Genomic DNA, 15,785 nt, shown 5'->3' on the forward strand with positions numbered 1-15,785 from the left:
GCCAAACAGCATTCCAAATTTGTTACAGGAATTTACATTCATAGATGCAATAAACAAGAGTTTAAATTGTGTTCTCACTTTTGCCAGCACTGGGCATTGTATGCCTTGTTAGATTTCACCAGTCTGATAGGGATGCCGAAACTCATGCAACATTTATGTCTGTTCTGCTGCTTTCGGGCTCCTGAACACCTTTATGTATTCTTATTGATTATTTGGGATATTCGCTTATGTCAGGTTTCCATCCGTAGACTTTTCTCATTTTTAACTGTTTTTTAAAACATTTTTTAATCACTGATTCATAGAATCCAAAGAATTAATATGTTAATAATTTTTTTCTCTGTGCCTACTGATTACCTGCAATCATTGAATTCTCTTTCATTTCTTGATTGTTGAGAAGTTAGTTGTCTTATCATCGTTTTTCTTATGCTGAGGGTTATTTTGCATCTCTCTCTCTTTTTCCCTTTCCCTCTTGCTCTTCCCCTCTCCCTCTTGCTCTTCCCCTCTCCCCCCCCCCCATGTGTCTTTGGGAATAAAGTGCAGGAATTCATGCATTGTGGGCAGGTCTTTTTATTCTGTCTTTAAGGTCATCTATTATTTTTATTACTGATATTTCACAGGATCTAAAAGTCTGTTTCTCTTTAGTTTATTTTTGTAGGAAAACACCATTTCTTTTGAATCAACCTTTTTTTTTTTTTTTTTTTTTTTTGCTAATTCTTTAAAGCAATATTATCTTCTATTTTGTTTTGCTCCGTTCATCTACCTAGGTTTGTTTAGACGTTTTATTCTATCCTTCCTTTGCTTAAACCTCTTTTCTGATCTTCTATCTCTACAAATAATTTTTCTGTATTCCTATTTATTTGTAAGACTGATCTCAATATCTTTAGGACTGTTCGTTCTTCAGTCTGTTGTTGAACAAATCTAGGCCGAGTCTTGAACTTAAAACATGAAAACCGAACTCTAGATAGAATCAGGAAAGGTAACATGATTCTAGATAATATTTAACAAATAGAGAATAAAAACAACCTTGCACACACACAAAGGAACAAAGCTCTGCCTTCAGCATTTCTACCATCTGACTCTTCTTGCAACTGGGTGCTCCATTTCTCTTGTGGGTTCCCTGATTCAATATGAGCTCTACAAGATATTCTTGCTTTTTTCTCCCAGAAAGACTGTGAGGAGACCAATTCTTCTCCCCACAATGCTTTAGAACAGTTCTCTTTGGGGTTCTCTGAGGTGGGTTGGTGGGGATGGTGGCTGTACTGATGAGGGAGGAGACGAGTAAAAATGGTAAAACTTGGGCCTGTTAAATGCATTTTATTAAGCACGAGCACAATGCTGATACAGTGGCTAAAGAAGCCTGGCAAATAGTTCTAAAAAGTCAACGAAACCCTGCTATTTTTCTGTATCATTTCTACTCATCCTGGATTTTTCAGTTCTTTAGCTGATATAGAAGGGGGGGGGACTCATTGTTATTTTAGTGAGAGAGATCAACATTGGGTGACACTTTTATGTTCTTTTTACTAGGGTTCATATTGCCTCAGGTGTTCAGAGCATGTGAAAAGGTAACACATCTCTCTGGATATGTCGTAATGATAAAATAATCTTTGAAATGGCAGCTACAAATTAAGTAGTCACACACATTAGTAGAATATCAACATTTAGTATTAGATAAAACAATCACAATTTCTAAAAAATGCTTTAGGACAATGGAATGTTTAATGGACCACAGTGAATGTAGTCTGAAGAAAACGAGGTCAGTAGAGAAGGCAATTGACAGGACCCAGTGCCTTGGTTCAACTCTTTGCCGTATTTAGGATTTTTTTTATCTTTTCAGAACATCTAGAAAACCACAGCAGCAACTAAGCTCTTATGGTATTGATCTACTTAGACTGATGCTAAGGAAAAATCAGCAACAGCAAATGTGGCCTGCTTGAGCAGAAAAGGTATGTGTGTCAGAGTCTTTGTATGTCTGTCTGTCTGTCTGTCTGTCTATCATCTATCTATCTATCTATCTATCTATCTATCTATCTATCCATCTATGTGCCCCTGCTCTCTATCTATCTATATACTCACATATTATATGTAAATATATGTGTGTGTGTGAGAGGGAGAGAAAGAGAGAACATGAGAGATGCATGCATATTTACTTGTGTGTACTGAGAGTAGTTTTGTTTCTGACCTTGGCCTTTGTAATTCCATTTTTGCCATTCTTGCCCTGAATTGCTTTTACAGGGACCTTTGTACTTGTAAGATCATAATCAGAAAATAATTACTTGGGCAATTTTTAGAACCTAGCTTTTCAATACTTACATAGAGCTGTAATCCATGTAGGGCTAGCTAAACTATTTCACCCAGAAACTGGTCATTTCTATTTCTAAAGTTTATTAGATTTTTTTTCTTTGGTATTCAAATATAAATCAAAGAACATATCAAAAAACCTCATTCCTCCCATAAGAAATAAATCTAAAATCATAGTAGAAAGGCTGGAAAAGCAGAAAAATGTTTTATGAGTATAAATTAGGCCTAGGATCGTTGTTATAGTCAATTACATAGTTATATGACTTAGGATTTAGATATGGAAAATCAATATGTCCTGTTCAGAAAAAAACAAACAAACAACAACAACAACAAAAAGATCAGTACACTACCCAGGATGAGACAAAGGACTGCTAATGAGCACACAGGGTAAGCTATTTGTTATAGAGTCAGAATTAATATACCAAGAGAGCAAAACCACAAAATTCATGCTATAAAATCCTGTTGGGCAAGCTGGTTTGTCAGCTCACTGTGAAGGGTGCTGTGGTGAACATCTGCTTTCAACAAAAACGGCAAATATCAAGGCTCCAGCGATTCCAGGCATGCTCCCAAGAACTGACTCTGCTCAAGCTAATTCATGTTAGATGCGCATTTCCAGTTGCTGCTGGAATTCCAGGCAGCAACAGAGCACTGATTTGGTCAACAAATGGATAGCTTGACAGATCAGATACAATCAGACTAATTTTCATCTTCCCCTCGATTTTAAATTACTCGAAAGGCCTGAAGGGATGCTTTTGGATGCATTTCAAGACTACATACAGCGGAAAGGGAATGTCTGCAAGACAGTACAGATCTTGTGGGTCTTAATGTCAGTGCTGTTTCCAATATTGTAAAGACTGGTGCTTTCTGGAATAGTGGCCAAGGTCAGAAATAGAGAGTAAATTTGTAGTTCCTCCAGGGAGTCATGGGGGGTAGCAGGAGAGGGGGTAGAACAAATTTTTGTTGTAGGTTGACCAGGAGTGGTTTAGTAGGTTTTGAAGCCTAGTGAGTGTTTGATAGATATTATCTGCTGTTTTGAATATGATCAATTGTCCCTTAAGGTCTTTTGACATCTAAAGAATATCCTATAGTGTTCAATGGGAAATTGAAAGACAAAAACTACATGTTGTAAGGAATCTGACACCTGGTGTTCCTTAGCAACAATCATGCAGTATTTGGAGGGACAGAATCTTGCAGAATAAAGTTACAACACACACACACACACACACACACACACACACACACACACACACATTTTCATTGTGTGTGGCAACTTTCTACTGGCCAGTTGGTTTATGGGGAGCCGAGCTTTTTACTGCAGTGGAATTTGGTGGCCTGCCCAATTGATTGCTCTAATAAATAGATTCTCTTTTTCCAGTTGTCTCATCAGGGGTTAGGGGTCTGTTTTCTTCTCTTTAATTGTGTCTTGTCTGTGGGACTTGTTAGTTCGCAGAGTAGTGTGGAATGATGGTATGTCTGTTCCATGCTTAGACCTCAAAAAAAAAAAAAAAACTCACACATTTTTTTAAACATTGTTTTGCTTTTAAAACCCTTCCTGCCCTGGCCACAAGAAACATATACATCATACTGACTGTCATAGACAAGTGAGTCTCCAACCAGCCATGAGCAAACCATGCTACAGACATGTAGTGTGAGCAAAACAGAATGATTAGATTATCATTGGGTAGTGGTGCATCATTACTATGGGAACAGAAAATAGAAACAGTATTTGATTTTTGAATTCTGTGTATGTTAAGAAGCCCTTACATCAGTGGTGACTGAACTTGATCTAGTGTTTTAGTTTCTGCTTCTATGGTAAGGCACTTTGGGAACAGCAACTCAGGGGGGAGAACAGGCTTATGTGTCTACACTTCTGGGTAAGGAACAGAAGAGGCAATCTGAAGCAGTGATCATGGAAGAGCACGTGCTGGCTCTATCTAAGGCTTATGTTTTACTAGCTTTATTATACAGCTCAGCACTGTCTGCCCGTGAAATGATGCTACCCACAGAGGTCTGGGGCCTCTTTTATCAGCATGCAACAACCAGCCGTGGCTGAGATTTTTCATGGCTTCCTGATCCCCGGACTAGTTTTTATATGTTTGTGAACCTGAAGATTCTACTCTAGAAATTGATAAAAAATAGTGGTTTTAAAATGTTTACTTAGCAATGTAGTATAGATTCCATTCCTCTAGTCATTTTAATGAGTTGGAGGCATCTAATATCTAATCTTCAAAGGCTTCTTTGCTTAATGCATCCATAACAAAGATTCCTGTTTAATCACACTTTAATCCAGCTACTATTGTACCATTGTTACTATGTGCAAATCTATACTGACTGTACATTTTCCCGAGGTCTCTACTTAGAAGATGAAGGATGCTGTATCATCTGTGGTCTAGTTGCTCCTCATCATATGCACTACTCCATTCATGTTCAACAGCACTCTTTCTCAAATGCATTTGGGAATCATCACACAAAAGCTCCAGCCTTTAACATTAATTTATTCACACCGAACCGTTTTATTAAGAGCAACATTAATTTATGCACACGTGTTTAGGACCCTGTCTTGGACACCTTCACAGGAAAGGTCGATACAACTTAGCTCTTAGCAATTCCAGTGATTAAAGAATAGGGAGTGTATGTATGTCAGATACTTGTGCATAGTGATGGATGTTACAATGGAGAGGAGTCACTTAAGGAGTTATTTTAGGGGCAGTGATTATTTGTGAAGTTTCACTGCAGCAGCAACAGTGTTTTGAGCCCTGAAAGTAAAAAGCTGGCCACTTCAAACTTTATGTAGAGGCGGATAAAGGGAACAGGGAGGAAAAGGACCTTAACTGAGGAAGAAGATACTTAGGGAAGATGAGGAAGGTGGAGAGGGGAGGCGAGTGAGGCCAGGGATGCTGCTTCCACCAGTGAGGACTTTCTGGTACTGAATGACTTCAAGAATGGTATTTTGCGGCCCCCACTTTATAATGTGTAATACTTTATAATTCTTGCTCCTGAGGACTACCCAAAATGCAAGCTCTGACGCCAGTCACCTGAGAGTCATAGGCTCGTTGTCCCCAAATTCTGGCTTTGCTGCCCTGTTGTCTGAATCAAACACGGTCTGATTCAGTGTCCAGCATCTGTAAACACACAGTGTCTTTTGATGCCTTTCGATGACTCACTTTTCTTGGAGATTCCCTGTACTCCCAAATCTTCTTCATCTTCCTTCTCTCCCACATTCTCATTTCTTCCAGGAAAAAAGAAAAGAAAAGAAAAGAAAAGAAATCTTATCTCAGTCGGAAAGAAAACTTCCAAATGAAAGTTTAAAATTTAAGATAAATATGCCTTGATAGTGTGTGGCTAAAATACCAAACATATGCAAACAGACTCTTAAAGGCTGCTCCTTCCTTTGCATACTGGCTTGTTATTTGAATAACCAGCTACTGCTTAGTATTTTCTCCCATGGAGTATTTGATGTTACTTCCCCCCAACCTGCCTTATTATTTATGCAGCCTGTTGGTTTTTCTGCTCCTGTTCTTTTGCATCTCAAAAGCATACTCATGGACGATACATGGGAATGCACTTAATTTCCTGCTCCAAAGTGGCTTAGGAAACGTTCTTTTCATCTCTTTTGTTAACTCCCAGAACCCAGGTAGTTGAACCACAAGAATCTGATCTCAGTATTGATGACCGAATGTGGCCTCTGACCTAGGAACTCATAAATGGTTATCTAGTCTTCCTATTTTATATTGAGAATGGTTGCTAATATCAGCAACACGTACTTACATTTAGGGGACTTGGTTTGCACGAGTGGGCTTCTTGTTGTTAGTTTTGGGTGATATGAGTGTAGCTCTCATCTTGGAGGCTTAGTTGGAAGTTGACTTACTGACACTGAATAACTGTGAGAATCCTGCTAGATACTCTGAGTCATTATTAGTATCATTGCCATTGCTTTTAGCAGAAAATGTGAGTTTGTGGTTAAACAGAAGGGGTTAGAGAGGCAGTTGGTGACAAAACTCAAATGCCATTCTCCTGAGGTACCCACATCTCACTATCACTTTGACATTGTTAAAAGGCACAGATTCTACAACACCATGTTCTAAGCGCATTTGTGTAGTTAAATGTGGCCCGAGCTACTGCATGAATGACTGCTGAGAAAGACTGAGACAATTTTTATGTGACAAGAGCTGCTTTTAGGAGGAGCAGAATGATGCCAGCTACCAGCTTTTTAACTGCATCTTTGCCTAATGTAGACTTGCATAATGTTAGAGAGGGGGGACTTTGAAAGTTTTAAGTTTTATTTTTTCTTTTTTTTTCTGTAATGGAGAATGAGTAAGACAGGGCATCTTTGACTCAAAATATAGTGGCTTGAATTACTATGCAATTTCCCCATCAATCAAAGCCAGCTAGAATCCAGGAAAACAACAAAACTAAATAAAACAAAACTGTAAAAAGGCAGATAAAAATCAAGACTTGTTAAAAGATTGGTAAAGTTCTGGAGGATTTTACATTACCCATATTGAACACACAACTCTGTGCTAAGTCACAGAAGTGACAAGCTCACAGTCTTCCTCCTTCTCGTCTTCCTTTTTAAAAAATTTCTTCCCCCTAAAGGGTTAATTATAGCCATCCTTTCTGGAATGTCCTCTTGTAATTCTATCACTTGAGAGTGAGCCTGGGGCTAGAAGATTCTGGGTGGGTTCAAGACCAGCAGGATCTTGGTAGAGGTATCTGTCTTAAAAAGCAGTGAAAAAGTACTTTTTAACGTTGTATGTCATGCAGTAAATTTTTAAATTTATACTGCCAGACTCTGAATAATAGAGCCATATACTTGCATGCCTTTTTGTAAACTGCTTTTTAGCCAAACTTTGAGGAAGTAGATGTTTATCACTTCAAGGTAGTCAACTTCTGTTACATGTACATGGACTATAAAAAACATACAACATGCAGCAGTACTGTGCATGTTCTTTAAATTTTTTATGTTTACAGTATTACATTACATGTATCAGTATGTGTTTACTTTTTTAAAATTATTATTTTCAGCTATAGACATGTTCTAATTTATGTGTTTGTCTCTAATTCCACTTCAAGTTATTAATAAGATGTTTGATATGAGAACATTGATATTGGTTGGTTTTGTTGAATGTGTGGGTTTTCAATTTTGACTATAAAAAAGATGGCTGCAGTGAGCACTTTTGGTCTTTCTCCTTGTGTATGTCTCCAAGAGTTTTTTTAGGTGAAATATTTAGAAGCAGGGCTGTAGAGTTCTGACATTCTACTTTCTTGGTCATTAGCAGATTCTTTCTGTCAATTTGTCCTCACCAGTTCTTCTTGATCAATAGGCTTATCAATAGTTTATAGTATGATTTTTAAATGCTGTCAGTTGGATGAGAGAAATATAGTATCTCTTTGTATTAAACTTTATTTCCTTGCTTTCCAAAGAAACCAAGTAACAGTATGTATGTTTATTTATCTCAGTGTTGTTAGCATTTTATAAATCTTCCGTTGCATATTGTCACAAAGATATTCATTAATATTTTCTTCTAAAAATTACATTGTTATTTTTTTGGAATTATAAGTAAGAGTTTGATTTAATTTTATGTTATTACCATGTAAATTATTTTGTGAACATGCTACCAAATATATCGGCATTGTTTAGCATATCCTACTCCTTCTAGTGATTTTCAGTTTTCCCCAGGGTGTTATCTGTCTACATAATCCTGCTTTTGGATGGTTAATTATTTTATTTCTATTTTGTTCTTCATTTGCCCCATATGACACATCTGATTAACATGTGATAAATATCATCCCATAGGTCATATTCCCTACCTCACTCTTCAAATTTTTCTTTCTTTCTTTCTTTCTTTCTTTCTTTCTTTCTTTCTTTCTTTCTTTCTTTCTTCCTTCCTTCCTTCCTTCCTTCCTTCCTTTCTTTCTTTCTTTCTTTCTTTCTTTCTTTCTTTCTTTCTTTCTTTCTTTCTTTTTCTGCTCTTCACACTAGAGAAACCATGAACCAAAATAAAGATGTATTCATGGTTACTCAGCTTTGTCAGTAATCAGAAAAATGAAAATGTGCTTTGCACAGTATAAAAATGATACACATGCCTAATAACTACAGTGAGTTTTTTTTATTGTAATTTCATTGCATTTAGAGAAAACCCAACTGAATTGAGCCACATACAGATTTGATTTTTTTTCAGAGAATTTTATTTCAGTGGTTCTTAGCATGAAAGTCGTTTGTTTGCTAGAAATCAAGCTAGTTCGAATCTTTACATTCATGAGAGTGGTCTCTCTTGTCGTTTGTTTGGTTTTCCTTTATATTGTATAGAGTTTTTTTCCCCTATAAAGATCTTGTACACATTTTTTACTATTTTTAATAAATTAGGAATAATAAATGCTTACTAAAATTATTTCTGACATTTTAGAACTTTAAAAATATTTTTGTGTTGCATTCTTAGATTGTTACATAGAAATCTACTTGTTTTTTTAACAATTCTGATCTCGCCTTTAGTAACTTTGCTGATTTTCATTATTTTGATAACAGTTTATTTGGGGTTTTTATACACAGGAGTGGATGGTTCCACCCTTTATTTCTGATTATTATAACTTTAAAAAGCAACGATGATTTATTTGTTTTTCATTTGAAATAACGGGACATCATTTGGAACTTTCAATTTGGGGGCTCAAAAATGATACTTTCAAATAAGCCGCTTAGGCTGAGAGCACCTGATGGGAAGAGAGGCAGGGAGGATTTCCCAGAAGTTCCTGCATCCTAAGGATGTTCTTCTGGAGGAAAAGCAATTGTCATGAGCCCCCTTCTCATAAGTTCACCACACAAGGAAGATTAGCTTGTAGAAAAGAAGACTGAGTTGACCTAACACACAGCCCCATGAACTTTGTCCCGGATTATTCTATTTTCCTTAGGTGCACATCCCTTTCTGTAGAACTGGATCTACTCCTCTTCAGTTTCCTACATGCATCACTTCCTGGCCACTGATAAAGGTTTATAAGTCTTTGAATCTTGCTGGATGATGAGATGCCCTGTTTCCTATAATGCTCCATGGGGTGACAATAATCTTGTATATCCCTCCTGTCAACCTGCCTGTTGCCAGTCTAGTCTTATAGACTCAATTATTGGGTCCTTCAGAGGACAGAGAAGACATTTAGTTGAATACAAATAGGAGCAGTTTCTATCTTTGTTTTGTTTCTCATTATAATTGGTGATATTAAGTTCGTTTTTCTTCAGTTGGGGTTTTAATGAAGTCACTGTCTTCATCGATGCATACTATGAAAAGCAATGGAATCATATGTTTATTAAATGCACACACACACACACACACACACACACACATGATTTATATCTATCTCAAGAGTTCACAGTTACAAAAATGTGCAGCTAAGACTCTGTTACTGCATGAGAGAGGCAGTGATGGAAAAAGCAGCCCTGTATCTAACGCATAGCTACATTTCTTTAAAGTGAAAATGTTTCAACTATTAAAGACAGAGAGGAAAGTTTCTCCGGATTTGCCTTTTATCTGGCCTTTATCTGGCCAGAACAGACTGTTAAGAAAACTCATGGACATAGTTCCTCTCTCTTTAACCTAGGTCTCAAGTCAGGAAGATCCAAAAATTTTTGCAATCAAGACTCATAAAAACACACACTGTGGTTTCTGTTACTATCATGGGATAATGTTCCCATCATGGGAAACTGAACAAAACAGCTGCCATTGAGAACAGATGCTCAGGAGCAGTTCTTTGCTCCATACCTTCTGCTCCTTCTATTCCTTCCGGTCACCAAGCGCTGGTTCAATGTCAAGGAGTGTGCAGTTCCCCTTGAGGATTAATGGTGTCTACACTCCCGAGCTTCCAGGAGGTGGGGCAAGACGGGAGGAGTTTTAGTTTGTTTTCCAGAAGCCTTTCCAGCTTCAATATTAGTAGGTGGGCTTTGTCTCAGAGGGTAGATGCTCCTTCAACAAAGAGAGTTCAGATGAAGTAGCTGAAAATAATAATAATAATAATAATAATAATAATAATAATAATAATAATAATAATAAAATGTCCTCAAGACTCTATTATTTGTTGAAGGAACACATTTTCTTCTTTTAAGAATGCTCTCTTTCCTTTTTTCTTTTTCTTTTTTTCTTTTTTCTTTTTTGGAATGCTCAGTTTGAACTTCAAGCCGACAGCCATGGAGCCATCAGATTTACATGATGGCATTGAGTTGCTCTGCATATAATTTATGAAAAAAAAAAAAAGAGCACTCTGCATACCGAGTGCAAAGTTTACAAGTCACAACAAGATTATTCCAACTGCCAAAATAGCTCAGGGTGCTGAGCCCAAACAATTTTTGCCTTAACCATCATTACCGATAATGATCTGTGGGAGCCAAGCTCTGCTGGCTGGTTATGTGTGAGGTCGCACAGAATGCCGCTGACTCCTCAGCTCTATTATCTACATTGAGCCTTGGCAAGTCACAGAGATGGGCCTCTGTGAGCTGCACAGGTATATGTAATTTGATGTAGCCACTTATGAGTCAGGAGACACATAAGCTGTCTAATTAAAAATGCCCTTTTCCCTCAGACTCTTTTCGGGCCCAAACTGCACTTTCATACAAAGGAATGCATAAATAGACATGATAATTGACTGTAACGACAGGAAAAGAATGCGATGAAATGTTTCCTGATAAAATCTAGTCTAGGCAGGCAGAGAGGACCAGGACCAGTCACTGTGATTTACAACCTCAAGGGTGAAATTCTAAAGGGTGAAGCAATTTTCTCAAAAATGGAGTGAACATGGGTGAAGAAGACTAGAGACCTTTGTGTTATCCCAACAAGGAAAAGAAAAAGATCCATGCTCTTTAGATGGCAAAGAAATACCCCATTTGACAACCCTTTCCTCCTGGCCTTTCTTTCTTGTACCAAGTTGATTTTTTCAGGTTCTGTTGCAGACTGGTTGTGGTCCTGATCACACAGTAGTTAGACTTAGGAGGCGTCCTGAAAGGCACATCATTTCTGGGCTTTCTTCCATTGTTTTTTCCCCCAGACCCAGTTCTCTAGACACACTTCCCCTATTTTTATTGTGAATCTGGCAGTCTTGGAAATATGAAGTGCAATTATAATGATGAAGGATCTGAGTGTTAGAAAATGAATCTCTAAAACTAGACAGAGTTGTTAGAACATGATTACAAAGCCCTGAATGAACATTTCATGCACCTTGGAGGCTGGAAACATAAGTGGGGACCTCCTTGCATATAGTGCCATTACATTAATAAAGCCCAGTGTGGCATTCACCAGCTAGATGGTTCATTGGATTTTTTTATCTTAAAAGTCATTCGATATTGAACTGACAGAAATAGTATTTTCTTTGGGAAAAAATTGAAAGAGAAAACAAAAGTACACAGACAAATAGAACCACAGGGCAACAAACACATATCTCATCTGATTCAAAACAAGATTTTAGTAATTAAAGGATTTATCTACAGAGCAGATACCCTGAGATGCTAATAAACAGCAAGCGCCCAACAGAGTAATGGCTGTGAAGCTCTTTGTGGATGATCCAGGCAAAGTCACTCCCTGAAACATTGGCTGGATTTCCTTTGTCATCATTAAAATGATCTTAGTTTAGGATATGATTCTTTTTTATCCAACTTAAAGGATATATATTTTCCAATAGCACAACTATTTATCAAAATAGGTTTCTGAGACAGAATTATGGCTTTAGTATTTTGCAAGGCCTTCAAAATGTATAACTACTTATACATATCTCAAGTTTAAGATTCATTGTTCATTTGTATGACTCTCACAATGACTTGCTGTGGCTGCCTTCAATGCTGTTTCATGTTTCTCAGTCTGCTCGTCATACCATTGTCTCTAACAGTGCTGTTGACTCTGGAGGTGGTAGATAAAGGCTGTCAGCTTTCTAGGAAGTAGCCAACAAGACCTACACTATCTATCAGAACACCGAACCTCGGTGAACTTAATTATGACTTGAGAGTAGACATGTGTTGCTTTGCAGCGTCGTGATAGACAGGGTAACTTTTTGTCAATGGCTAACTCCTTACCTTCCTGACACCCCTCCTTTCACCTGTCTTTCTGTTTCCATAGCTCCCAAATCTCCCATCCTTTTTTTTTTTTAATTTATTTATTCTTTTATGAGTACACTGTTGCTGTCTTCAGACACACCAGAAGAGGGCATCAGATCCCATTACAGATGGTTGTGAGTCACCAGGTGGTTGCTGGGAATGGAACTCAGGACCTCTGGAAGAGCAGTCAGTGCTCTTAACCACTGAGTCATTTCTCCAGCCCAAGTCTCCCATCCTTAACTGAGGGATACTTAATGGTCAAATTGAGGATATGTTAGCTTCATCATACACCACCCCTCAGAAGCCAGAAGATGTATGGCTCTTCCATTTCTCATGGTCTTATTCTAAACATTTTCTATCCAATCTCCAGTCCCCCCAAATCTATCCATCCAAGTTCCCAGTCTTCCAGATCCACCTACCCTAACCCCCTCTTATCCTATTTCACAGTCCCCAATACCCTCCCATCTAGGTTTGTAATACCAGACACCACCCCCCCCATCCTGAGTCTGTTTCTCTCTGGGGTTACCAGGCCCATTGCACACCAAGCTGGATTGGAGGGACAGAAGCTGATCTAGTGCAAGTGATGTCCAAGTTAGTGCACCAGCAATGAATACACAAAGGAACAGCACTAGAGAACTGGTCCATTTATTGGGTAAGGGGAAAAAGGAGTACTTATGCACCTGAGGAGGTGGCCAGGGTCTCTGGGGCAAGGTTTATGTGACTGAGTACCATTGGCCAGAGCAGGGGTGTTGGAAGATGCTTCATCTACATACTCAGTGGCTGTAGGGTATGTGGGGGAGTTACAAAGTCAAATAAGTATTGAAGTCTGACAACTATCAGGGTAATAAATCCTTACTAGGGTTGGTGGTGGGGCAGCTGGCTTCATGGCATCTGGGTGGGAGGGCAGGTAGCCAACTTCTGTCATTTTCCTATTTGAAGTGTCTGGGATTGAAGCTCCCTTGATCCTTCCTCTGTAAAATCCTGGACCTTCATGTTCTCGTACACCTCTATCCAAGTTCATAGTACCCAACACCCACTTCTCCAAGTTTACAGTTCCCATCACCCACCTATCTGCCTGTGAGTAGCTTTCTCATTAGCATTGGGTCATACCACCTCCATGGCAGGCGTCTTCACCTAGCTGTCCATAAGATAATCTGCACTCCACATTCTTCATCTTTTCTAGGAAAAACCTGATTCCTGTCTGTTATCTTTTGGTGGCATTCTCTCTGATATGGCAAGGAGAAAGTTATGAGGGGAAGGAACTTAAGTCTTTTCGATGAGTGAGGAGGGCCCTCAGTAGGATGAGAGAGAAAAAGGTAGAGGAAGTAGGAGCACTTTGCTTTGGAGTCTGGGTTTCTGACTTCAGGGTTTCCTTGTATATCATGAATGCTTGGTCCTGGGCTCCTCCAGATGTGTATTACAAGAGAGAGGAAGGGATTGGTAAGGACAATGCTCAGCTTCTGGTGCTGGAAACTATTCCACAATAGACTAGAGAAGACAACATTTCATTTTCTTTTTTTTCCATGACAACCTAAATACAGTATCCCAGTTCTGATGCAGGGGTACCATGATGTTTTGTTTGTTTTGGTTTGGGTTGTCTATGTGTCCTATTTCTAGTCTAAAATCCCAGTTCTTACCAACGAATACTCACTCAGTTAATTCGCACAGTTCTCTAAGGCAGTCTAACTTCTAATTCCATCTTTGTGTGTGGAACATCTTTGTGGGGCTGTGTGTTTAGGAAGTAAAAAGGTAAATAGTCATGTACTGGGAATTCTCTGAATCTTCATCACCCTGTTTCCCCTAGGATTTCAATTCTCTCTGTCCCCAGTATTTAAAAATTTATAGTCTTTTAAAAATTCACATTGTCTTAATTTATACACATTATCTGATCTAATCCTCACAATAATTCTCTAAGGATACAACGTAGATGAGCAGATACTGTCATTTCCATTGACAAATCAGAAAAATGATGTTCACAAACATTGCTATTTAACATACAGCTCATTCAGTCATAAAGCATCCTGAAGAATTGTTCTAGTCCGTTCATGCTCTAGGAAACAAAGGCTCAGAAAGCAAAATTCTTTCCTAGGTGCCTTACCTAAGTCCTATGGGACCAGCCACACTCTGAGTTCGAGTTTCGCTGGAATTATGGAACTCATAGTAATTTTAGAGTCAGTCCACTGAGCCACAATATAGTCTATACAGAACAGGGCTATTTTCAGCTTGGAGAAATAGTATGAAACCATCGTCTTTTGCCCTTGGAAGCTCTGGTAAGTGAATCCCAAGTTCAAGGTTGGCTTAACTTTGTAGTAAGGCCCTGTGTCAAAACTCAATAAATACAATGAGGATATTTGCTACTGTGTGCTGCTGCTATGACACAGTAAACAAAAGTAATTTGTAAGAGGCACGTCACAATCTAGATAAATACTAAATATTTAATGGAAATCAAGTTTGCTATCCCTTCTCATCTCTCTCCTCTCTAGGTTGAGAAGATTACGAAATATAAACACTTTATTCTCTGGTGTATGATTTGGTCCATATATGCAGTTATAAAATCAAGGCAATCCCATATGCCTCTTTCTCTATGGTTTCCTTCCTAAACCAGCAGGTTTTGTCCTTCTCTGGTCATGACACCGTTTCGCTTCTAGCTGTCCTCTGTTGCAGGAAACCTCCAAGTCCATCCATCCACTTCTGCTTCAGCAGAATCTGTTTCAAGCCTGAGTTCTTCAGCCCATCACTTTGATCTCTTGCTACTAGCGTTTTGTTGTTGTTGCTACTGTTGTGGTTGCTGCTGCTGCTACTGTCATTGTTTTTGTTTGTTTTGTTTTGTTTTCTCTCGTTTGCTTCCTTACTATCTCTACTCAGCAAGACTGCAGCCCCAGTTCGATCCAAACACTGGATTGCTCACCAGCAAGAGGGCACAGCTGTCAGAGATGTGGTGGCGTCTAGAGGTACAGTGCATTCTGGCTTCACCCCAGCCAAATCCTCAGCTCTGCACAGCAGAGTTTTTTTTATTGTCAGTTCAATGGCCCCCAAAGCTCTTCTGAGTGATTCTCTCATTCCTCCCATTTTCACCCATGCCTTGCTATAAGGCTTGCTTCCTCGTTTTTGGAGCTGCAGTGTCTCTCAAAACAAAGGCTCATGCTTGCAAATTCTTTGTTTCTAGCTGTGTAGCTACCAGGGACGAGTGGAATCAGTGTAAAGAAGTTGTGTCATTGAAGGTGTATGTGCCTTTGAAAGGGAGCCATGGTCCCTGACCACCTGAGTCTCGATATGCTTCCTCGTTGCCATGAGATTAAGTGATCGGGCTTTTCCTCTGTCGTGGCTCTTCTGCCGCGCCACTGTCTCAGAGCAATGGGGCCAAGTGTCCATACACGAAAGCCCCTGAAACCATGAAACAACCTTCTCTCCCTTTATGTTGGTT

This window comes from Micromys minutus (genome assembly GCF_963924665.1).
Source record: "Micromys minutus genome assembly, chromosome: 14".
Classification (NCBI taxonomy): Eukaryota; Metazoa; Chordata; class Mammalia; order Rodentia; family Muridae; genus Micromys; species Micromys minutus.